A 25,785-nucleotide genomic window follows, 5' to 3' on the forward strand; every position below is an offset into this window, starting at 1 on the left:
TACAAAATGAACTGCGACCTTCGAAACAAATATTGGAATGCAATCGCCATAACCTCCGTTCCAAAAGACAGAAAAAATAAATAAATAAATATATTGAAGTTCGACATCATTCTAAGCGTTTTTGCAGACCATCAGATGAAGACTGAAATGAGCTGTAATGGGATCTGAACGTTCCATGTTGCTCAGAGGTGTCGCTTTCTGCATTGTCTAATTTTCCCCCTTTATTACAGACAGCTTCTCGCTCGCTCTTAGGGGAAGACTACAGGAGAGCTTGATGGAGTTCAGTGACAAAAGATGGAGGGAAAGCATTCTGCTTTTGAAACGAAAGCTAAACAGCCTGGGTCTCCTGGGAGCCGTCAAACAAAGGCAGACTCTGAACGGTGCTCCTGAAAGTCTCTTAGTGTAGCGGGGGCACCCAGGGGAACATGAGACCAGCATAACACTGGAAACACTACTAGATAGTACGGTGTCAAAGGACATAACATAAACATATAAACATGAATATAACAACCGTGTAAAGAGAAGGCTGAGGTGTGCCTTGTTTTTCTCCAACAACCCACTCTAACTCTCCTTAAGGCTTGTGGAAATGTGTAAATATTAATGTATAAATGTATTATTACTATTATTTAAAGAGAGAATCTAAAAAGTATTGCATTGTCTAGCTTTACTCTAGGAATTATGAGCCAGCTAGCTAGCTAATTTTCCTCAGTAAACATTTGCAAGCCATACAAACCTTCTAAAATTGGCTACATTATCACTAAAGCTATACACACAACCTTTACACATGACGAAGCTTCAAGAAATTATGTGTATATATATAAGTGACTATATATATATATAAGCATAGCCCTGTTTAGGCCAGCATGGAATACTGCAAAGATGCAAAGATGGGCTACATGAATGGATAACCCAACCATTAGCACATATTAAAGTATCGACTTGGTTAAGTATACCTGCTCACTAAGGCAAATACCCACATGTTTTCATTCTACATATGGCAGTTCAGGGGAACTGTGGAAGTCCACATGAGATATGGAAGACCCAAGAAAACTGGTGGTGCACTGTTCCATAAGTCATAGAGCCATAGATAGGAACTCTTTCATGTCCCCTCATAACAAAGCTAAAGAAAAACAAGAAAAGTATAACACAGAACATCTAGGCTACGTTAACATGACCAGCCTCATTAATCACTTCCAATTTTTTGGATCCGATCAGATCTTGACAGTTCACATTCAGTAATGTAGGTGGGCTGTATACTATGCGCAAGCATACAGGCAAAAAGACGTGAGAAATCTGATCGAAAATCTGATCCGTTGACATTCATGTCACATGACCATGAATCGGATACATATGCAATCTAGGACAACATATGAAAGCGACTTTGAATAGATGGGATTTCACATGTTCACACAGCTCTGAAAAAAATCAGATTTGAGTCACAGCCTGGCAATGTGATCATACCCTGACTCAAGCCAGATTTGTTTTGGACACAAGTAACTGATGAGGTCAAAATAGAACTTTTGCCACAATCAGCAAAGCTACTGGCAATACTGAAAGAATGGATTTCAGGAAATACCATCACCAACTTCTGAATGCAAACGTCAAACCATACGTCAAAGCCCACCAGAAGAAGGTTCTGGAATGTCCCTCCCAGTCTCCTGACCTAAACATCATAGACAATCTGTGATCAGACATTAAACATGCTGTCCAGCAAGATGAGAGTGCCTAAAGGGTGTCCAAACTTTTGCACAAGGCTGTGCATATCTGGTTGATTTGTGCGTGTTGGGTCAAGGAGTACTCAAAAGCATATGTGAATCTGCAGGACTAAGACCTACAGCCATAAATATTGTCTTCTTGGTGTGGGTGTGTGTGGACAGACATGAAGACAAGCATGTGCTCTGAGCATGTGACCCACTAACCAGTGTTTAGTGACCTCACACCATGTGTTGTGTGCAGTGCGTGTGTGTGCGCTTCGGTACGTGTAGATTAGTCTGACACATACAAAGGCACTGTTGTACGACTCTCATCTCTGCAGCTCTGATGCTGATAAGATGAGATGCTTCATCAGTTTCACATCTAGGAATGCCACTCCTCATTACACCCCTACTCACATCTCAGCAAACACACCGTCTCAGCCTGATCACTAAAAGATACCCATTCCCACAATCCCATCTCCGCAGTGTGTTAGCGCAGCAACAGCAGACCAGCGAGGCCCCTCCGGAAAATGAACCATCTACTTGAAGGAGTCCTGCTGAAAAAGCTGAGAGTAGCAAACGTTAGCATAGGCTAAATATGTCCCATTTTTTATGTCCCAGGTTAGCATTGTCCCAGGCTAGCGTTATTAGCGATACTAGTTGACAACAAAGCTTTATACAGTATTTCCTGCATCCAAACACTATGGATACCTGCCCACAGACAGTACAGCTTTTAGTACTGTTAACATGCGGTGCAGCCATCTTGGATTTTGAGCCTCCAGACTTTCCGGGAATCTGACGTGGAACTCGGAAATTCCAACATCCCAGTTCAAATGAAACGTGGCCTAATCTCAAATAGACTTCTCTATGCAGTGATACGGACAAAAGTATTGGGACACCTGCTTATTCATTCATTGTTGCTTCTGAAATCAAATGTATTAAACAAGCTGATCCTGCTTTTGTTGGAATGACTGTCTCGACTGTCCAGGAAGAATGATGACATTTCTGAGCATTGCGGTGAAGATTTGATTGCACTCAGCGACAAGAGCGTTACAAGGGTCAGTATACTGGATGATCGCCACCCCACCTCATCTCTAACTCCCCAGATTATTCTAAAAGTATGCAAAGCTAAGGAAGAAAACTTCAGACACTCTCCAACACATCCTGGCTGATGGACTGGAGGTAAGCGGAAGCTGAGTGGAGTTTAGGGTGAAACTACTGCTTTAAAGGATTTAGACTTGGACTGAAATGGACACTGTTAGGGGTAATGCAGCACCGGTGAGGTGCCGTATTTGAACCTGTGGGGAAAGTGTTTAAGACTAATAGCCGTGACCACTCCTCCAACTGCGCCTGTGGGCTATTAGCGGCCTGCCGCAGAGGTGGGTGGGTGGGGGGGGGGCTGCATTACGCCACACACTCAGATAAAAGAGAAGAGAGGAAAACCTCCACACTCGCTCTCACTTCCTCTCTCTTTTTCCTCTCTCTTGCTCTCTTGTTCTCTGTCTCCTCCTTAATCACACTCCGTCTGTAGGGGCACCTTCTACAAACGGCCATTTTCCAGCCTGTATCTCATCAATCTCCCTGACTCCTTCTCTCTATGTTAAGTGGAGGGGGATGGAGTTCTGCGTGTGAGGCTGTTTTTGTGCATTACATGTTTTTTATATATATTGACAAAAGTACTGGGACACCTGCTCATTCATTGTTTCTTTTTAAATCAAGGGTATTAAATAAGAAAATATGATCCCGCTTTTGTTGGAGTAACTGTCTCTACTGTCCAGGAAAGAAGGCTTTCTACTTGAATTTGTAGGAGTATTGCTGTGAGGATTTGATTGCAATCAGCAACAAGAGCGTTAGTGAGGTCAAGACGTTGGATGATCACCACCCCACCTCATCCCCAAGTCCCCAGCTCATCTCAAAAGTACTGGATGGAGCACCATCTCCATCATTTAATTCTGTGTAAGCAACCAGTGCAACCTAAAGTAGCTGAATACATTCATTAGAAGGGGTGTCCACAAACATTTAGACATATAGCGCATCCGGATCTTTATTTATGTCACATAGACAAAATTATGTTTCATTTGATGACTGTTCATTCACACTGAGGTCATAAGAAGCCAATCAGGACAGAGATCAGTTACATGTACCCATTTTAGAGGAACAGCAACAAAGGGATAAGGAAAGGCTATAAAGGGGTCCCCACTTTTCAGTACTAAATTAGACCCTTTCTTGCTGATACTGGTAGTAGTAGTGTAAATCCAGAGAGGGTACAAAAACAAATGTGTGTGTGTGTGTGTGTGTGTGAGAGAGAGAGAGAGAGTGTGTGTGGAGGAAACCAAACTGCGAGTGTCTCCCCAGGAGCTCACGGTGGTATGCAGCCTTTGATCCAGATAAGTGCTCTCAGACCCTCAGCAGGTTTGGGGGAACTGTGAGTGAGTGCATGTGTGTGTGTGTGTGTGTGTGGTAATAACTGAGGTCACTTCACACTGACGAAAGGGGTCAGAAGGGGTCAGGCCATGGTTTTGATGTTGCTGTGGTTCGATTACAGTGCTTTACTACACAGGTGTAAAACACAGGCGTGCACTTACACACATTGATAAACCTACTACACATATTAGAAAAAAATTAGCTGGGTACCACACCATATGTCCAAATGTTTGTGGACAGCCCTTCTAATGAATGCATTGAGCTTCTTTACATTGCACCCATTGCTGATACAGATGTGCAAATGCGCATACACAGCTTGTCTAGTCCCTGTAGAGAAGTACTGCCAATAGAATAGGACTTTCTGGAGCAGGTAAAAATGAACCCACTGGCAACATATCTAATGCTAGTCTTTTTGTACCTCGTATGTTCCTCATTCCTCCCTCACTCCAATCCTCTCTCTCATAGCTCCTATGTCTTGTTTCCAGGCCCACCCCTCCCTCTGTCATCCATAGCCTCTGTAAGTCTGAAGTATGTACTGTAGAGCAGATGTATAGGCTCAGCTCGACGTCTCGGCTCTTTTAATAGCAGCTCTACAGGCAGAATGTCTTTCATCCTGGCTTTATGATCCGCGGTCCTCGCTTCAGCGTCTCCCCGACATTTCCTGGGAACCTATAAGCATACCACACACATTATCCAAACAAGGCTTTTCCCTCCTCCTCTCTAGCAGATTACTCCACCAAAAGCATCAACCCCACTGTGGGAACTCTCCATGCGTATGCTTGTAGATACCTGCTCAACCACTGCTTCTGAAATAAAAAGGGTGTAAATTGGGAGTTTGCAGACACTTTGTTGCAGTTACAGCCTTTACTCTTTGGGAAAGGATTTACACTAGTTGTTGCAACATTTCTGTGAGGATTTGACTGCATTCAGAAGCAAGGTCAGGTATTGATGCTGTATGATGAGGTAGTTAGTCTTTCAAGTTTTGAGTTTGTCTCATTCATTCGTCTTGGCTCAACCTCATTCTCATTCGGACTCAGCCTTGACTTAACTGTATTCTCATTTGGACTTGGCTTTGGCTTGGTCTTTCATTTGGACTCAGCCTTGACTCAACCTCATTCTCATTGGGATTCAGCCTTAATGTAGCCTCTCTCTAATTTGGAATCAGCCTTGACTCAACCTCATTCTCATTTGGACTTGGCTTTGGCTTGGTCTCTCATTTAGACTCAGTCTAGACCCAACCTCATTGGGATTCAACCCTGATCTGGTCTCTCTCTCATTTGGACTCTGAAATGGCTTGGTTTCTCATTTAGACTCAGTCTCTCTCGCTCTCTCCTTTGGACTCAATCTTCACTTGGTCTCATTTGGATTCAGTCTTGACTTTTTTGAGACTATGACTTGGATCTCAACCAGTCATAGTCTTGAACTTGATCTCGGCTACAGCCCTAAAAAAGGTCTCTCAAATACGTAAATGTTTGATTGTGTCCTTTGTGTCAGCTGTGGAAAATCTATAGAACAGATTAGATGAAATGTTCCATTTGCCTTTTGGCAGTGGATAAGCAATATTCTTTGAGCGTGGCTATGTGTATGTATGCTCATCAGTTTATACAGCATTCCTGTTCCCTAAGGCAAGACCTGGGATATTAAACACTCCAAACTCCGGTTAGAGAGCATAGCAACCACTAAGTTCTGTGGGAACAAAGAGATCCATTTTCTCCTCCCTACCACTGCCTGCTAAGGTGTATGAGATATCCTGAAATGTGGCCTTAACCCAGTGCAGGTTATATCCAAAGACACGTCAATGGACGGAGAATTGAGTTCTACCTTTATAACGCAACTTCAGCTCCAGTAATGCATCACCGTAATCAGACAGCTAACCTCTGCTTCATTCCCTCAGTTTTCATATCCTCTGCTTTGATACTGCCGTTCATCAGGCAGAGATTAACTTTCAGGTGTGGTCGCATCTCCGTCTGCCGCCCAGACTGACACTAAAAAAAAAATGAGACCATGGGCTTGCAGCAAGGCCCTTTGAAGAGGTTTCCTCCATCTCAAGATTAGTCTGACTGCTGTGGAATCAATCATCACACTACAAGAGTGACAGCACTCATGACCTTCCAGTTCTACTCCACACTTAAGGCTGGAGAGACTTCTCTAAGGTGTTTTTATGACATTTGTTAACATAAAGCTCAGACAGTGCATCTACACATATCTGTGGCGTATTGGATTTACCATGAAATCAAAATAGACCTTCTCTACCTTGTAAATTCGTGTCTCGTCATATCATGCATGATTCATCATAGCATATCATATCATTTAGAAAGCACAGAGCCTCCATCTTTCTTCATAAAATGTAATGCTGTTTGCTTGTAATGACTCTAAAATGTCATGAGTTTGGATTACAGCACTGTTCACCAGCAGGAGGGGAAAATAATATTAGCCAACAACATCATGTTTTTCCTCCCCCTCCACACCACTGAGCACAACGGATAGGGGGAGGGGTAATAAGGCAACAGTATAACATCACAACATTTTGCATCACATATTACATATATATTACAATGTTTGTTCTTCACAGTCTCTCTCTAATTGGTCATAGTCAGTCCTTTTATGTTCTTGCATGCAGTTTTTCAAGACGTACTGAAAATATAGGCTTTTTTTATAGGCTAAGTCCACACAGCAGGTAAAAATGGCCCAAATCCCATCTTTTTCATCATTCTCATTTGGATTCGGCCATGATTAAACCTCTCTCACATTTTTACGTGGTCTCAGACCCCTTTGAGACTCGATCTTTACCTTGATCTTCACTTGGATTTAGTCTCCTTAGGCTTGGTCTTGCCTCAATCTTGACTAGTCATGAGGAAAGGTCTTTGCTACAGCAGCTCTAATAAGCTTGCAGAATCTGATCAGTATTTTTTTTTTTGAATCAAAATCAGTAATTTTCTGTGTGACTGGCAAGGAACACACTGAATCTGACATTTGCAGTTCCGATTTGGGCGACTTTCATATATATCTGATTCAAAATGTATTTCTCTGGTGCCTTGTTGTACTACTGATATATATTTGGCCCCTAAACACTCCAAACTGCACTGATCAGCCATAACATTAGCACTATTGACAGGTGAAAAGCAAAAATACTTATTATCTGCATCTACAGTGGCATCTGTCAAGGAGTGGATATATTGGGCAGCAAGTGAACAGATGGCCAAACTGTGAAGGTTAGACGACTGGGTCAGAACATCTCCAAAACCAAAATCAGGCAGGTCTTGTGGGTTTTTTCTGACGTGCAGTGGATAGTACCTACCAAAAGTTGTCCAAGAAAGAGCAACCAGTGAACCAGCAACAGTGTCATAAGCAACTGGTACCTAAGGCTCACTCATCCATGGAAGCCCCACCTCACAACTTAGAGGTCTTGTGGAGTCCATGCCTCAAGTAGTCAGATCTGTTATGGCATCACAAGGGGGGCTTTATCAACAGTAGGGCAGTAGTACTAATGGTATGGCTTATCTGTGTGTAGCTCCCCCTACAGAAAGGAAGTGGAATTAGCACAAAGTCACTCCTAAAAGACACGCCTTCCACATGCATTTTACAAGCTGAGAGATACAGAAGCGGCATCTGAAGTGAAAGAATCATGGACTGAGGAAGTCCAGTAATATAACAGGCTTTTACAGAAATAGGCCTGGGGTTTCACAGCATTACACATTTCTCACAAGTGTTTACCTGCTAGCTTCACCAAAGTTCCATAGTGCAGGTAGCAGCGTGCTGAGTCTGAAGTAGCAATGATAGCAGTGCTACTCACATTACTACAGGTCAGTGGAGCATCAAGATGATTGTAAATCTTTTTATTTTAAAGTAAAAATTTGATTAATTTAATTTAATTGCGATTAAGACAGTTGATTGAGCCAAATGTCCATTCACTATATCTCAGACATACTGCAAATATCAAGTCCAAATTCACATTGCTAATACGGTCATATCAATGTACAACACATTGTACAAATAGACTCCAAATGCAACTGAAAACAACATGAGTATGATCATGTTCTGCCCTGAGACCAATAAGCATGTGTGTACACACTGAGTCATATCGCCAGACTCAGTAAGCTTGTAGGATGGCCTCAGAGATTCAAGAACGTGATTCAGGAAAGAGAAAAACCACAGGAGTCCTGCTTCTCACACAATGCAGCTCAACACTGAATCATAGGAGTCAGTCTGCTGAATGCCATATTGCCGATACTCACCCAGGCCTGCGAGCTATACAAAACGATTAAGTGTTTAACTGGTCATGTTGCAACAGGCTGCCGCAGCCTTCCACGTAACTCACCCTCTGACCTAATACCTCTTACCCCACACCTCCACTGCGCACTACAATAAGCAAATTAAGAAAGTCAGCATTTTAATGCAGCATGCGATGGCAGCTCAGTGTTTTGGTTCATGTGCTGAAAGGATTCTCAGGCATCACCAGCCAACAGAATTCCTGAAATGGCTTTGAAAATTGGCTACACTACGGCCAATCCTCAATACAGACTCAGTTCTCAATGTGTGACCAATGCTGAATTCCATTCCCATGTCATGCAGATTCAGAGCACACTGTTTTTTTACAGTCAGCGCTGTAAATTTTACATGATTCTCACTCTCTATTAAATATTAGAAGCTAGAAGAGAACTGAACTGCACTGGAGGTGGAGGTGAACTAGTTTTCTGTTAAACCTATTTTCTTGTAGGATCAAGGCGCCAGCCCATCTCAGGGTACTCCACACAACCCTTCACTCACACACTCACACCTAGGGGCAATTTAGCATAGACAATTCACCTACCATGTGATTTTTTGGGAGGCGAAAGGAAGCCAAGGTAGGGGCAGCCGAAGCAAGGAGAAGACACCAAACTCTGGAGCAAGGATCTAACCCCTAAGCCTAGGCCCCTGGAGCTATGTGACACACGCACTACCTGCTGTGCCATTGATTATTCGCAAATTATTCACAAGTCTTACTGGATTTATTCGCAAATTATTTAAAGTCCTCTCGGTACAATGTGCTAGCTGAAGAGATTGTAGATGGTCGAGTGGGTTAGCTTTAAACCTAGCATCCATCCACCTAGCATCCGCTTGCTTTTCCCTTCTCTGATCAGTCTACTATTAGCTTTTAGCTTTTTTTTTGCATCTTCTCCTCAACATGAACTCATTGTGTTTAGCCCTGAGAGGCTTTCTCTAGTGGACTGGATGTTTTTTGGGGGAATATAATAATAATATAATAAGTCAACACGATTTTGTATTTTTGGAATTGGCTTGTTTTACAGCTCTGTTTTGGTTCTGCTGGATTTGTAGATACAACAGGGTTTGAGGTTCAAGGTTTGTCACATCCATGTACCGAAGTCTCATTATTAAGCTATGCCAACTACGGTTTTCCATTCTATGGCATGTTTACAGTATGCACTGTATCTCACCACAGTGTCCCTGGACAAGAGCCTCCCAGCAGAGTGAACTGTTGACCCACCATCACAGTCTGTCTGACATCTGTGCATGAAGTCTTTAAGAAGATCAAGCAGGCAGCATGATACAGATGAAGTGCATTGCTGCAGGGTTTTGCCAAAGCATATTAATACCAAGGATGTTCATGTTTCAGTACATATCCAATACATTCCTCCTGCTGACTGTGTAATTCTTGGAGTGGCGCCAATCATTTGGTCATTTCGCTCTTTCAACATGGAACCAGCAGCTGTTGCTGATATGCCACGCTAATGCATTTCGCTTAGGATAGCCAATGGTCTTTAAATGTATATACATATAAAATGTGTCACCATGTCTGACAGCCTGGTAAAAATGGTGTGATGTGATGTACTTCATTTACATGGTTCTGACTGCCCGAACATCATTGCCTACCCTCTGGATCATGCTCTTCCTGCTGCATAAACTCACCAGAAAAACACCAAGGTACTTTTCTCCACATTTTACTTGATTGAGTTACATTGAAATTTGGAAAATGTGAAATTCGATGATGGTGTTTTATTGATTCTAGTGAAGTGATACCAAGCTAGCATATTGTTAATGTCATGTAAAACCCTTGCAGTTTGCAGTTTTCAACATCTGAAATGGTTTCAATCAGTTGTTTTACATACTTTGCTAAAATGTCATGCTGAATGGACCAATAGAAATGCTGCAAAATGACTTGGATTAAAATCTTTTTACATGGTCTTTAACACTCTTAAAGCAGTGCTGGCCGGCACTGTCTGTCAGCTGATGTGGTGGAGCTGGAGACCCAATGCTCCGCATGCATTGGAGGAGATGTGTTAAGTCTTTCTCTCCTAGCACTGCTGAGCCCGGGGGAGTTACGAACAGGTGGATTAATTGGCAGCTACAAATTGGGAAGAAAAATAATTTGGGGAAAAAAGGGAAAGATTTGACAAATTTATATATATATATACACAAATCGGTTTGGGGTGTTATATATATATACAAATATAACAGCTCAAACCGGTCAGCCATATCAGTAAAACTGCATATTTAAGGATGACACATGTGGTAAATCCCTAGAACACAGACAAAGAGTGTTTTGACAAAATGTGTTGATTTCTTCCAAGGTATCATTTGGATATTCCATGTTCCCCAAGAGTAGCAATTAATTCTGCACCCAAAGTCGATCATTATTCAGGCGTCAAGCTGTTCGATTATAGACTAATTACCGAGCTCGTAATCATCTTTCCATTTCTGCAGTCACGCATTCGGAGCAGGCGTGAGGGTGGAGGTGCATTGAAAAACTCTTATCCAGGAAAAATAACAGCGCTCTTAAGGACTTTCTCAGCTAATGGTCTGCAATGATACTTTATGAATAATAAAACACAGGCAGGCTGCTCTATAGAGGGAAAAAAACACGGAGGGCGTCCACTTTGAAAGAAGCTTTTATGCAAATAAAAAAACGTCTCTGCCATTTCAGGCCTGAGTAAAGAGAATTTTATTAATACGCCCCCTTTTAATGTGCACGTTAAAGCTAGAATAACAAAACAGGAGTGGAGCACCGCAACTATAGAGTTTCCTCTGTGCTGGTTTCAAAAGTTTACTTGCAAACTGCCTCAAACAACCTTTGGTGAAAAGCAAGGCCTTGGTTGTGTGCATTTTGAAGCCTATATGCATTATAATAGCTTCATAGTAAAGTACTATGACTAATCTATGGGCAAGTGGTAGCTTGCTTACAGCAGTGTTCCCCAGCCCTACTCCTCATCCTGGAGGCCCACTGCCTAATCTAAAGAAAAGTCTAATTCCAGTGGTTATTAGCAACATTAGCCCAGCACCTCTATTCGTAAACCAAAGAAGCACACGTCAGATATCACACATGTCTAGACTGATGGAAGGTCAGTGATCAATCATGTTAATTTGATTTTTGGCTAAAGGCTTTTACTGAAACTGAGGGACACAATGCCGCACAACAGAATACACCTTAGCATGGCAAATACCTTGCGAAATGCTAGTTTTGGCTCAGAAACAACAAGAACAAGGAACATCAAACCTCTCTCCCCCTTTAGCACCAAAAGAACAAGTTTGTAAGCTAAAGACAAAAGGATAATATCATAATATTGTGGTTTTTTTTGCCCTCCATTCAAACTCATTATAAACAGCTTAGCATGGATTACTGTTCTAAAGATTTGGTGTCCCAAAGTTGTGGTTAGCTGTCTCCTTTTAATGGGTTGTAATTGAGAGGATTTGCCTTCACATAAAACGTCATGCAGTTTAATTTATTTATTTATTTCTCACTGACTTTTTTTGTGTTCCAAGATTGCTGTTGTGTTACATTAAGGCATGTTAAGCTTATTTTTAGCCCCACAGATGTATCGCAAGTAGCTATCGCTAGAAGTCTCAGTACACAAGCCTTTCACTCAGTGACTGTGGTGTGTCTGAAGTATGCAACGTGAAGCACGCCAGTTAAGAGTTCTCTGTTTATCACACCCCTCGCTCTATTGAAGCCCACTGCGCCTGGAATCTCCTATAAAGCTCCAATCTGCTGTTTTTCCATATGGCGTCAGCATGCTAGCATCATTAGTTATTATTGCAGGCCCAAGGCTGGGGCCTGGAGAAGGGTGGGACATTCCTGTCTGCCCACGCTCGGAGGAGAAGGAAAATTGTTGTGTTTTTTTTTTTTCTTCTACCAAAGACAAAGCCTAAAGCTAGTCTCTGGTCAGTTTAAAATACGTCTCTGCCCTTTTGTTTACATCGCTGTATCTGTTTCATCTGCTGGACAAAAAAGGGCATGTAGATGCATACAGCTAATGGCCATTGGAATCCTGGGCCGGATTCATGTTTGTTTATAGCCTAAATATGACTTCTTCTGCGTAGCTGGTGCTGTAGCACTTTGTCAAACAGCACATCTGCTTCATTTATTAGAATTGTGACCATTACAGCAATGACCCTGATTGGCCTCCATGTCTGCCGTTTAATCTGGCATTAATAACTCTAAACTCTGAATTCTAGGTTTTTGCAGTAGTGTTCTAAACAGCTAAACTAGAAAACACAAATAAGAAACGAGTCCCTGAACGTCACTCTGAATGAGCCTGTGCACTCACACTGGCAAAACTGCATAGCCAATAAGGTTAAAAGCCTCAGACTTCCTTATTATGTCTCTTCCACGATGATTATGCCGGAGTCCGAATTGCACAGTGTAAATTCTGCCAATATCAGACCCTGCTACAGATAAAGAATCAGCTACAAGCTTTGCTTTCAGACTGCATGAAGAGCTACACGCGCTAGGCTTGCTATGAACCATGGAGTTGCGTGAAGCAGCCGGACGAGAAAAGGGACACCATGGGGGCGGACAGGCGGCAAACAAGCCGAAGTATGTGCAAGGGTGGGCTATCTCTGGATCCAGCGGGCTACCCGGCGCGATTTCAAGCACTGCTATGTTTTTGTGTTGACGGAAACGTGGATGACGGATCTCCACTCCAGACAAATCCATTCAGCCTGCTCTGCTTCCGTGCTGGGGGCCTGTGTGTTTACCTCAACACTGAATGGTGTAAACACGCGACACTAGTTTCCAGTCACTGCTCGCCGCTACATTTAATGCTACATAGTAGCGGCCTATTTAGCTTTCAGTAGTGCTAATACTCTGTACTGTATTGCTTGTGTTCCGTGTTGCCTTATGGTCCTGGAGGAACGTAATGCTGCTCCACTGTGTACTTGTACTCAGATGGAATGACAATAAAAGCCCCTTGACTTGACTTGATTTGCCTGTCTTACCAGCGTATGAGCAGTTCTCCCAGAGAGTATTGATCATGGTCTTTTGCGGATCTCATCTTGACATCCACAATTCCTCTGAACAGCCATTTCTTAATAACAGTCTGCACTGTGGAGCCTGCCAGATGAAACCTCTTGGCTGTCTTCATATAGGCTAGTCTTCCCCTGCCTTGTGGACACTGATACACAGAGCGAGAGAGTGAGAAACAGAAGAGTAGGGAGAGAATGGGAGTGAGATTCGAGTTTGTGTACTTACAACACTGCAGTGATTGCCTAGGTGGTCAAAGTCCAATTTTCCTTTGCCCAGGGATCATCTTCATCATCATCATCATCATAATCGCTCTCCCAGTCTCTCGTTCTCGTTTCCTTCCACTCTTTCCAATTTTGATAGATTTGCTGCCCCAGGTGTTTTGTGTGTTTTATTGCTGTTATTTTCCTCCGTTCTTTGGGGAGAGAAAGAAATATGAGTGTAATTGACAGTCTGTGTGTGTGTGTGTGTGTGTGTGTGTGTGTGTTTAGTGGATTTCTTGGTTACTGTACTAAACAGGCTCTCCTTGGGTGGATGGATGAACTGCAGCATTATTGACCATTCGTTCCAAATTAGGGTTGAAAACGGGGTTCCTGTTTCCACCAATCAGTTCTCCATGTCAAATCAGCATGGCACAGACACTCCTCACCTCCTGCGCATCGTGGCCTTGAGTCTCTTTTAGCTTCCGTTCCACTTCTTTACAGGTAATTAACCCCAATCAGCACCCAAGAGAGCTATCTGTGTGCTTGCATGGATGGATGCCATGTGAGGACAACAACATTTAAGGGCACCCAAGCTGGGCTTCTCAATGAGGAAAATGAATGAGATTTTTGCTATCACACCCTGTGGGAAACAATGTTCTAAAGCTTGTAGATTTGCTCCAGCGTACAGGTTTGTCTTAAGGGCTGCGGAGTCCTGTGAATTAGGAAGTTGTTAATGAGTCGAGGTATGAATTTTTTTTACACTGCTGCAAACTAGACGGACATCATAGGATCCCAAACTTTTAATGGCCATTGCATATCTGAGAGGTGTGTTTGTGTACTGTAGCTAAATGCAGATCATTTAGCACTGGTGTGTTCTCTAACACACTGTTTAGACTGCAGCTTACATGAGTAACGAGAGGCTAACCTTAGAGGAGAACCTGAGTGAAACCAGGCATGTATGCTAATTCTCTATATAATTCTTTAATGGGGGAGACACATGCTGAGTTTGTGTGTGTGTGTGTGTGTGTGTAATTATATATATATATATATATATATATATATATATATATATATATATATATATATATATATATACACATATATATATATATATATATATATATATACACACACACACACACACATACATACATACACACACACATATACATACACACACACATACATGTATAAATTGTGGGAGGAGGGAACATTAACACTTTTGTTTTACTTTGTGCTGAAAGATCTAGCACAGCACACTAGTGCCAAGTAAACACACGCGCGCGCACACACACACACACACACACACACACACACACACACACACACACACACACACACTTCATTCTATATGTATGGCAATGCCCCATGCAGAGGTGGGTACAGCAGCCTAAACCCACACTCAATTAAAAGTACTGTGATTTAGTGAAATTCTAACTGTAGTAAAAAAAACAAAAAAAACAAAGACTCAAAATTAAAAACGACTAGTTGGAACAACTGCAGTGGAACATCTTAGTACATCCAGATGATCAGTTTTACCCCTGCTGCAATAACCAGCTCAAGACCACCTTTTTAATTGGATGACCTAAGCTGGTCTTACATGGTCAAGGTGCTTGAAAAGCTGGTCAGTCAGGTTAAAACACACCCTGTGCTAGTGAACACTTCGCTCTTGACTGATTAGCTGGTCAATCAGCTGGTTAACTAGTTTTGGTAAAGCTGGTTTGGCCAGGCTGATCATGCTGATCAACAAAGCTTGGTCATACTGGTTAGCTACATTTACGGCATTTAGCATACGCTCTTATCCAGAGCGACTTATAAAAGTGCTTTGCTATTTACCCAAGAAAAGCCTTAGCTAGTTAGAATAGACTAATAATTCAAAAGATACCTCTAAGCTTAGACATTACTAAATACAATAAGGCGACCATAGAACTATTCGTCCAAGTACTCTCTGAAGAGGTGGGTCTTCAGTCTGCGTTTGAAGACAGCGAGCGACTCGGCCGTTCGGACACCCAGGGGCAGCTCGTTCCACCACTTTGGTGCCAGGACAGAAAAAAGCCTGGACGCTTGTCTTCCGTGGATTTTGAGGGATGGGGGGTCGAGCCGAGCCGTACTTGAAGCTCGAAGGGCTCTTGGTGCGGATCGGCTTTTGACCATTGCCATCAGGTACGGAGGGGCTGGTCCATTCTTGGCTTTGTAGGCCAGCGTCAGGGTTTTGAATCTGATGCGGGCAGCTACTGGAAGCCAGTGGAGAGAACGTAGCAGTGGAGAGACATGGCTGAATTTAGGGACATTGAAGACGACCCGTGACGCTGCATTCTGGATGAGTTGCAGGGGTCTGATGGTGCGCAGAGAGAGAGACCAGCCAGAAGAGAGTTGCAGTAGTCAAGTCTTGAAGTGACGAGAGACTGAACGAGCACCTGGGAGACCTCTCTGGAGAGGAAGGGTCGAATTCTCCGGATGTTGTACAGAAGAAATCTGCAGGACCGAGTTACAAGTTAGCTAGCTGGGTCAGGTTGTCCATGTTTTGTAAGACCAGCTAAACCGTTGAACAACTAAAAAAAACAACAACAAAAAAAACCCTATGCTGGTCAAGAGCTTAACTAGCTTGACCAGTTAGTGCTGGCTGGGATGATTTGTTTTAGCAGGGATGTCAGTTGAGTATGTTGCAGTGTTAGCACACATCGTATTTCAAACACAAGGCAAAAATCTCTCCGTTTAGCCCAAAGTTCCTCAAACAAGCATGGAACCCAATAACGACAACTTAAGTGGCGAGTATTAGCATCCTGAGCTAAGATAGCTTCAGAAAGCTAAGTAGCTAACCACGCAAACCTTGGATTTGTAAAAAAAAAAAAAAAAAAAAAAAAAGCAAAATAAATAAATAAAATAAATGTTTCTGGTTAGAATCAAAACTGGTGCATTTGTTTTGTTGATGCGAGTTATGTTATGTTGAGCAAAGTAACATAATCAGCTGTGTATGACAGAGGGAGTTTGTTACAGTTCAAACATAGTATTTTTTAAGTCATTTATTGCTTATGAAAAGCTGGTCTGCCATTTTTGGGGGTTTGAAGTTGCACAAAATCACGATAATGTCCGAGTAAGCTCTGCTCTAGAAGTCTACCCTTCCAACAAATTTCACCTGAAGTAATATAACAATGGCTGTTTAGATGCTGATTGGATTCCACCAAAGGCAAATGGTGAGGGCAATCTGACCTAGCAAAAGCAGAACTGAAATGGAGGCCCATTTTTCAGCTTAAACGACCCAAATATAATCTTGTTAGTACAGCAGTGTACACTCAGCCTCTTAATTTCAGCGGCCATTGTTGTCTAACTGAGCCGTGCTGAGCACAGGTTTAACCTGTCATTTGCCCTAGTAAAAATATTTTGCCGCATTAATAAGAGAGAGTCTGTCAAGAGGTGGCAAAATACTTGTAATCTTTTCATTGGGTTGGCCTTGTATGCCAGGGAAGCCCATGCACATGTCACTGGGCTTGATAAACTTCTACCCACACCACAAACACCCTACTATGCCTCTACTATGCCAAGGTCAATGCTGTTGACCAAGGGCTGGCAGCCAATTCCACTAAGAGTCTGCTCTCCAATTCCAGGCAACTGAGCATCCATGTGTTGTCACTGATACCACCAACCATAATACTCTATTATGGGTTTAATTAATGTTCTGCTTTGCCAGATCACCTTTCTAATGGTGTCTGATTATGCCGACATTCTGACCTGTGCTCAGAAACTGACCAATGATGAATAAACCTAAGACATTAATTGTGCATGACAACCGATTGGAACTCGTTAGTGGAACTGTAAGGTCAGTAAGTGGTCAGTGAGTGGAAGGGTATGCATTTCTAACAACGTGAATACACGAGTCTTGAAGTGTGAAGGCCGCGTTTAGTGTAGTACTGCGCTCCTTAGGCTATGCTAATGTTACATTTTCTCCCCTGTGCAGTTGGACTGGAGTTATTTTTGCACTTTCCTTGAAGCCGAATAAATATCTCCAGCAGCTGCTTCTTGACTCGAATTTGTAAGTGGGCTGAATAAACACGTTTAACAGCATGGATACTTACCTAATCGTGGCGGAGGTGATGGCTCCACTGCGGTAGCGGCGGCAGCAGCAGCCATAGCAACAGCTGAGAGTCAGAGAGAAAATATTCTACAGCCTCACAGCAGACAAGTCCTCCCTGGCTCCAATAGCTTATCTACAAATGCCATTTGTAATTTTATTTCACTGGATGGGCTGCATGTCTGATCGAACTCTTGGCAGCGGGAACGCTAGAGTTCCCACACATGAATGGAACCGAACTGTGTTGCATGCTGGGTAATATGATATCCCATATTGAGATCACATTTATTGCACTACACCGCTGTTGAGCTGCATTAGCCAAATGTAGGGGCATGTGTGGTATAGTATAGATTTTAGAACACCGGGTCTTATATATAATAATAATTGCGTCTCAATTCTCACAGGTCAGGCAAAACTAGCCATTTTAAATGACCTCAGTGGCTAATCGGTGATTCATGATTCCATCTTTTGTTACCAGATATATTACTAAACTATTACTAAAGATAACAGTTGACTACAAGCCCAACATTTAAGCTTGTTTACATTAAAATACCAGATACAGTTACTAAATTATTAGCATAAGCTAGCCATGCTGGTCATTACACCCTGTAAATCGCATCGAAAGATGATGTTCATTTCTGCTGGCCTGATGATGGAGTTTTTCCCTGCTATGTCAGTGCTAAGACTACCAAAGAGTGTGAGTACCTACAAAGTACCTACAGTGGCCCACATACAAAATACAGATAATTCGGTTAAACGAATAGTGCACAAACACTATGCATCTGTTACCTAAACAGATGTTAATCTCCCTCCCTTGTGGCGTCGTCTACACCCAAAACGACACTCAGTCACATCTGCCGTGCTCCTTTACAAGGTGTGCTGTATAAACAGATTTCTTTTACAGAGACACAAAGCAATCACAGGCCTCATTCCACTCACAGTGCTCTTGTGCAAATAATGAACTCGGGTCAACCGATAGATATTCCGGCTTTGTAGATTTGTAGAAGTGCAATGCATACAGTCACTCAGAGTGCACAAAGAAGGCCCACACCCATTACCAACGACTGAGGCTGACGAGATAGAGCGTGTGTGTGTCTGTGTGTGAGAGAGAGAGCGAAAGAGAGAGAGAATGAAACACAAAGGCCTAGTCTGGTCTGGGTAAATGACAAAACCAATTAGAACCATTCAAATTACAGCCTTGGCCCTTCAGCAAGGCGGCGACACTACAGAGTGAAAGAGAGAGAGTGTATGTGTGTGTGTGTGTGTGTGTGTGTGTGTGTGTGTGTGTGTGTGTGTGTGTGCATGCGTGTGTCTCTATGAGAGCAATGAAGAGAGGCGAGAGGTAGGTATGAAAAGGCCGAAACCTTGAGACTGATGAAAGCCTTTCAGCTAACACAGAGTAGCCGCCAACAGGAGAGTTCCAAAGGCTGCAGTGTGTGCGCGTGTCTGTGTGTGTGTGTGTGTGTGTGTGTGTGTGTGTGTGTGTGTGTGTGGTTGGGCCAGAGGTTATTGTAACCCCACTGCACTCCACACAACACTCTTTTAAACCCCACTGCACCCCCCCCTCCCTCCCTCCCCCCCCCCGGGCAGCCTGGACAGTTTCCATCCCGTTACCACGGCAACGTGAAGGGTTAGAATGAGGGGGTTGGCAAAGCCTTTGGTGGACAGCATAAGGCACTGCTTACAGTCATATTTTATAGTTATGCTGCATAAAAAGATGACTTTTCATATTCCAACTGCTACAAAAAAAAAAACAGTATTCACAAGTATTCCAACTACGCATGGAAACAGAAGTGTTATCAATTCATGTTATTTCTAAGAAATTTCTTGACTTATTATACACAGTCATATGATGGAATATTATGACCAACTGCCTGATAGTGGGAATAACCACTCCAATGACACTAGTGAGACATCATAGTGAGATAGCTCTGTACCACTCGCCAAAGTCGTTGTTCCCCTCTGGCGTCAATGGCCCGTGGAGCACCACTGTTATGCCACTGGGAGGCACTCAATGTGGGAGAAGTTCATTCTTGGGAAGTCTTTGTGGAGGCAGCTCTAAAACCCCCTGGAATTTAGCGGTTACCGAGATACTACCATCCTTCGCCTAGTACCCTTTTTTCATGCCTTTTTGGACATCAGTTAAATCAAATCTTTTGTCCATGTGATCATTTTGCACTCTGCTACAACTGACTGGTGTGCTCGCTTATTCATTTGTGCAGCAAGCCCGGTCACATGTTATCTATGACGTCCCAGGACCAGAGCTTATTCCAAACCAGGGGTGGTCCTAATATTCTGAGATGACTTCCACAACTGTTGTCGTCACAAAGCAGATTTACATAATTAGTACTTAATAAAGGACAGAGACAGAGAAGAAAGAAGAAATAACATGAAGGGGTGCCAACGGCAAGCCAACGGCGACAGTGGCAAGGAAAAACTCCCTCAGAGCTGGAGGAAGAAACCTTGGGAGGAACCAAGACTCACAAGGGGGACCCATCCTCCTCTGGCCAGACTATTTAAACATTAATGATAAAAATTACCAAAGCAGATACAACAGATAGTTAATAGTGGTGATATTAATAGTGTCAGACAGACACGAGTCCATCCAGGTTTCAGCACGGCCACCAAACAGTCTATGCCACAATGTTGCTAGGCAGCCAAGGCATGGGTGGTTATTCCCATTATTAGGTAAGTGTTCCTATTATTCTGATATGGCTGAGTATATACAGTATACAGCTACATAGCTACATAGCTTCTGTAAGGGTGTTCTTTGCCCTATGTAAAAATAAACATAGGCACAGTGCTTATGCTAGTTAGAAGAACTGTTGACTGCAGCGGCTGTGTGCATTTGTTCAGTTCCATCAGCGGCTCACCTGATTTACTTTACTAAAGGGCTGATGAGATTAACTAGGTACTGTAGTGTATATTACCCTTTTAAAGTACTACACAGAGTGAAGATCATCAGTTCAAACACTTGTACATCAGTACGTGTTAATGGAAGGTGTAGCTGCTTTGCCAAGGTCTGAAAGAAAACCCAAACTGCCCCCCTTAGATAAGAGGAAATTGGCTCGGATTAGTCAGGAACAACACAAGATCCACCAAGGCACAGGCCTGCCATGAACTGAAAGCTGCTGGAACACCAGTATCACTGTCTACAGTCAAGTGAGTTTTATACCACCATGGACTGAGAGACTGTAGTCCAAGAAAGAAGCCCTGCTCTAAAAACAACACCTTCAGGCTTGACTAAAGTTTGCAGCTGAACCACAGGAAATACATATATATTCAGATGAGACAAAGATTGAGTTGTGTGGCCACAACATATTAAATGATTTAGTATAATATAGAATCTGGTGGCCTCTATGTATTATTATTATTATTATTTGTGGCTTTAATATAATATCCTATGTCTATGCTTTATTAGGACCAACCACAATTTCAATTTCTTTCACCGCAATTTCATATGCGGTGACTGTGGACCTTTTTGTACCTCAATCAGCACAATTCAGGTAAGAACATTGGCAGATATTGAATACAATGTGTTGAATTTCACAGTCTGCAACTTTCTTAAACAGGTTTGGAGGAGAACCCAGTTCTCTATTGGTTCCAAGTATCCCAGACCGGACAGAAAGCAAAATTTCAAGGTTGTGTCAAGGTGTAAGTCTCAGATATGGATTCTCAGAACTGGAGGGATTAGCATAGTAAACTGCAGGTCCCTTGTTCTTCATGGCCTTCAGGCACCGGAAAAGCCGGGAGTGGGGGAGCAAGGAGAGTATAAGACTCCCAGCACCAAGGTCACAGGTCACAGGTCAAATAGCGCTGCTTTAAGGTCAGCCAGGGTCACGCTGCTGTGTAGGACCAGCCAATATTTCAATACTGCAGACTACAGTGCAATTGGGCTGTACATGCATGTGCACACCTTCTGGGAATTAAAACAGATTGACTCGATAAATACAAATACACATATGTTTGTACTCACGTTCACATATCAGGAAGACCTGTACATCTACTCGTTCATGCAGTTATCTAATCGGCCAATCACATAGTAGCAGTCCAGTGCATTAAGGCATGCAGATCTGGGTCAGCAGCTTCAGGTAATATTTACATCGACCATCTGAATGGGGCGAAGGGGAAACATGATCTCAGTCATTCTCAAAGTGGCATGATTGTTGGTGTCTCGCCCAGTTAGGGTAATTCTAGGCATGCTACTAACAAATATTGCAGAACAGCTACTGTAATACAACAGAAGACCTAGGATAGACATTTAATGTGGTAAATAAAACATGGACAATTATGCCAATCCCTTCAATTACAGCCTCAAAACCATGCTAGAGTAAAATTATGTTTTTAATGTTTACAGCTACCCATCTTTCCAGATGTGTTCTTCAATGAGGCTTGATGGATATGGCAGAAATCTAATTATGTAAAGAGCAAACGGCTTTAAAGATATGCCAATCTAAAGGTAACACACACAAATTACTCTAGCAAGGGTATTGGCGATAACATTGTGCAGTTTTTATTGTATTGTGAGTGTTTACTTCTAAATGCTGTTTACCCTAACTGGGCAACTCAACCGAGCGGTTACATGCTGTATTCAACGAGGGGAAAACAGTCAAACAACCATACAAAGATAGCATGTTTTTGATAAATCTGTGAATAAAACTGGCAATTAACTTTACTAATTTATAATGAGGGATACTCATTTTGCTTCTTATGGGAAGTTAAGTGAATTTAAGTCCGTGGGTTAAGACTTCTCATCGTATGGAGGATGCTCTTTAGTCTGACTACCTCTCACTGTGAGACAACCACCAAGAGGAAGATTAAATTAATGGGTGTGAAATCTCTTTTTTTTGTGTGTTTTTTAATAAAAAAGCCCTCTTACATAACAGTGACATAACCAATCCACATGTCATGGAGGATCTCATGTTACCATTACAGGTAGTTATCATGACCGAGACTGTAATGTTCGAGTTACTGACTTTAAATTAGCATAGAATATAAACTGATGCTATAATAGTATCACATCTATCAGAATAGTTACCAAAAATAGTAACAACACTGATATTTGAATAGACAATAAAATCATTGTCTGTTACATCCAGTCATTGCGTGTTTATGCCATGGTAATGTCAGGGTTTTTTAGCCAGTTTTTAGCTTTTGTCTGGTTCACATATAATTGTTAACATAAGCAAATAATGCTCAGAAAACATTAATAAAGTCAATAGCAATATATGCTAATAAAAACACTCAATGCAAATGTTCATTACAAGCAGCTGGTAAACACATTTAAAATGTGATGTCAGACCAAAATATTCCAGGCTACATTCATACAGACATCTCCACTGTAATAACACTGTGTGGGCAACTTATCTAGAGCTAAACAATGTTGGAACTCCTTGAGTGGAAACCGCTGGCTCTGTGGCTGCAGTCAGTAAGCCTGCAGGAAACCAAGTGGCTGTAATATCGTCCCTATCAGATCCAGCTCTCTGGAGCATGTCGGGGCATGTAAGAACATGACTGGCATTCAGCCTCCTTCCCACCAGCAAACAAGCACAGCTGCTCCACCTCCCCTCCCTGCCTGCCAGACACTCTGCATTCAACCTAATGCTAATGTCTGTCCCTTTTGTGTGTGTTTGTGTGTGGTGCTTGTGTTTTGGTTTCGGGGGGATTTTAGGGCAAGGAAAGAATGAGAGGGGTTACATCCGTGTCGTGTTCGGGCAGTCGAGCGTTCGAGTAGAGTAAACAAGCTAATGAGCTAGTTGGTATTTTTTATTGATAGTAGAGGTGCTGGGAGGATTGATACGCAACCAGCTTGGTCAAGTTGGTCATGCTGACAGACCAGCTAGTCCATCAAACTTCAATGAAAACTTAAGCTAAACTGGTCAGCAAGCTTAATTAGCTAGTTTACCAGCATAGGGTATGTTTTTGCTTGACCATGACCACACTGGTTAACCAGTATGACCAGCTTTTCAACCCCCATCTGAAACCAGCTACCAGCAAACCTAGTCTTAAGCTGGAGTTTTCAGCAACTGGACATATGATGTAAGCTATTATAAAATAGCCATCGAAAAAGTTTAGACGCTTTAGTCAATATTTTTATATTGTGTAATAATTCAGAACCTATTTCAGTACGATGGTCTCGATTCTGTACATTTTTCAGTGCGATAAAAGAATGGTTCAGTTTTCAGTGTTAAAGCATTCACCATTACAAAAGTACACCGACACAAAATCTGTGCTTCATATTGTCTCAGTGTAACACTCGCTAGTTAGCCACAAGCCAATACATTAGCCCCAATAATGCACTAGCCATAAGCTAACACACTAGCCAAAGAGAACATGCCAATCACAATACAATACAATACTCTGCCCTGCCCAGCTATTCAAGCTGGTCAAGCTAGTTAAGATGTTGGACCAGCTTAGCTCTTTGTTTGAGTTTGACGGTTTAACTGGTCAACAAGCATGACCAGACTAAACTAGGCCTGACTTAAGACTAGGCCTGACTAGGCCTGACTAAGCTAGGCCACCAGGATGACTGAACTTGGCAATGCTGGTTGACCAGCTTGACCAAGAAAGACTAAGCGGGTTGACTAGCATGAGCAAGCCAGACCAATATCAAACGCAACATACACCATGCTGGTCAAGAGCCGGTTAACTGGCTAATTTACCAGATTATGGTATGGTTAGACCTTCTGACCTTAGACCATCTAAAAACCAACTACCAGCTAAAGCTGGCCTTGAGCTGGATTTTCAGATTTCAGCAGGGGGAAAGAAACAATGCACTGTAACAGTTCAGTGTGTTGTATTATGTCGTGATTAGCACGTTAGCTTTGGCTAGCATGTTAGCTAGGGTATTTTTTTCTAATGATGTATTTGAAATCTGATGAATTCCAGATCTAAATGTTATTGTTAACTATGTGTTCTTGATGCTTTTCACTTTGCTCTGTTGTTTGCAGTGTTTATCAGCTCTCTTTGCCATTTTCACACACCTGTAAATTTTACTTTATTTACAGCTTACTAATTTACTAGTACTACTTTGAAACCTATACAGATCCTCAGGGCTAGCATATTACAATTGTGTTTTTGTGTAAGCAGTGATTCTAATCCGTTTGAACTGTTATGTGTACAGTCTCTTTGTGTTGTATCTTTTAGCCAGCTGTTGTGTCTGACTTTAGCCTGACTTTAGCCTGTATTGAAGGGCTTGTTGGTACCAAATACCTGTCTATGCCTCTAAGCCTATGGGAACTTGATGGGAAATGGGGGGGGGGAAGAAAAGAGAAAAAAAAAGAGTTAACAAAGCAAACGGTGGACTTTGCTGTTCCGGCCTGATTTAAAGACTCCGCCCTGGCCCTTCACAGACATGCTCAGACTCATACACAGAGACTGGAAATGAATGGTCCAAGTCACATGCTGTAATTCAGCAACCGCACCGCATCAACCACCAACACAAACAAGTGGGTTTTCAGCTACTGCAATACTAACCCATTCTCTCTCTGACCAAGGAAGACCAGCACATACGTATGGCCTGACTGGACTGAAAGGGTGGCGCTTGATTTCCCTCAATCTACCCCACCTGAATGACGTCTCATAACAGTCCTTCATTCAAACCTTGTCGGTCGGTATCACTCACTGCAAGTGTCCATTTTAAATGAAGCTGTTCAAAGACCGCTTCTTTGGACCAAAGGGCAGTCCAAGGAAGAACTAGTATGGGACATCCCAGAAATGTCTTGACAAGCAACAGTGAGACTGGTCCATTCATCATTGGTATGCCTCAGACAAGGGCTGGTAACGGTTTTGAGTCCTACACTGATCAGCCAGAACATTAAAACAGGTGGGTGAGGTGAACAACACTGATTGTCTTGTGGGATGGGGTGGGATATCCGTGGTCTATGTATTAGGTATCAAGTGAACAGTCAGTTCTTGAAGCTGATGTGTAAAAAAAGCTGGAAAAATGTCCAAGAGTAAGAATGTGAGCCACTTTGACACAAATCAAACTGTGATAGTTAGATGACCGGCAGATGACCGTACAGCAGGCAGGCTCCAAAGAAGGACAACAGGACCATGGGTGCCCGAGACCCATTGATGAGACCATACGGGACAGTTTTTGAAAAGATCTTAGTGTCAAGATGATCTAAGATAGAACAGGACATGTACTGTATACTA

At 42.5% G+C, this 25,785-nt stretch overlaps 2 protein-coding genes across 3 annotated transcripts in view; both read right to left on the minus strand.

Moving 5' to 3' along the window:
- Positions 1–14,301, minus strand: part of rnd3a (Rho family GTPase 3a) — a 33,335-nt gene extending 19,034 nt beyond the window's left edge. The window contains exons 1-2 of the mRNA XM_072671145.1: positions 13,585–14,301; positions 13,332–13,507 (exon numbers count right to left, since the gene is read on the minus strand). The gene's annotated coding sequence lies outside the window, so the exon portion shown is untranslated. The remainder of the gene's footprint in view (positions 1–13,331; positions 13,508–13,584) is intronic.
- The window catches only part of LOC140547885 (RNA-binding protein 43-like), a 97,601-nt gene that overhangs the window by 64,340 nt on the left and 7,476 nt on the right, over positions 1–25,785 (minus strand). Inside the window, exon 7 of one of the 2 annotated variants that reach the window (XR_011978527.1) lies at positions 21,605–21,739. The gene's annotated coding sequence lies outside the window, so the exon portion shown is untranslated. Of the gene's footprint in view, positions 1–21,558; positions 21,740–25,785 lie in introns of those variants that run through there. The other variant, XR_011978526.1, reaches the window with a different exon arrangement.

This window comes from Salminus brasiliensis, chromosome 25, assembly GCF_030463535.1.
Source record: "Salminus brasiliensis chromosome 25, fSalBra1.hap2, whole genome shotgun sequence".
Taxonomy (NCBI): domain Eukaryota; kingdom Metazoa; phylum Chordata; class Actinopteri; order Characiformes; family Bryconidae; genus Salminus; species Salminus brasiliensis.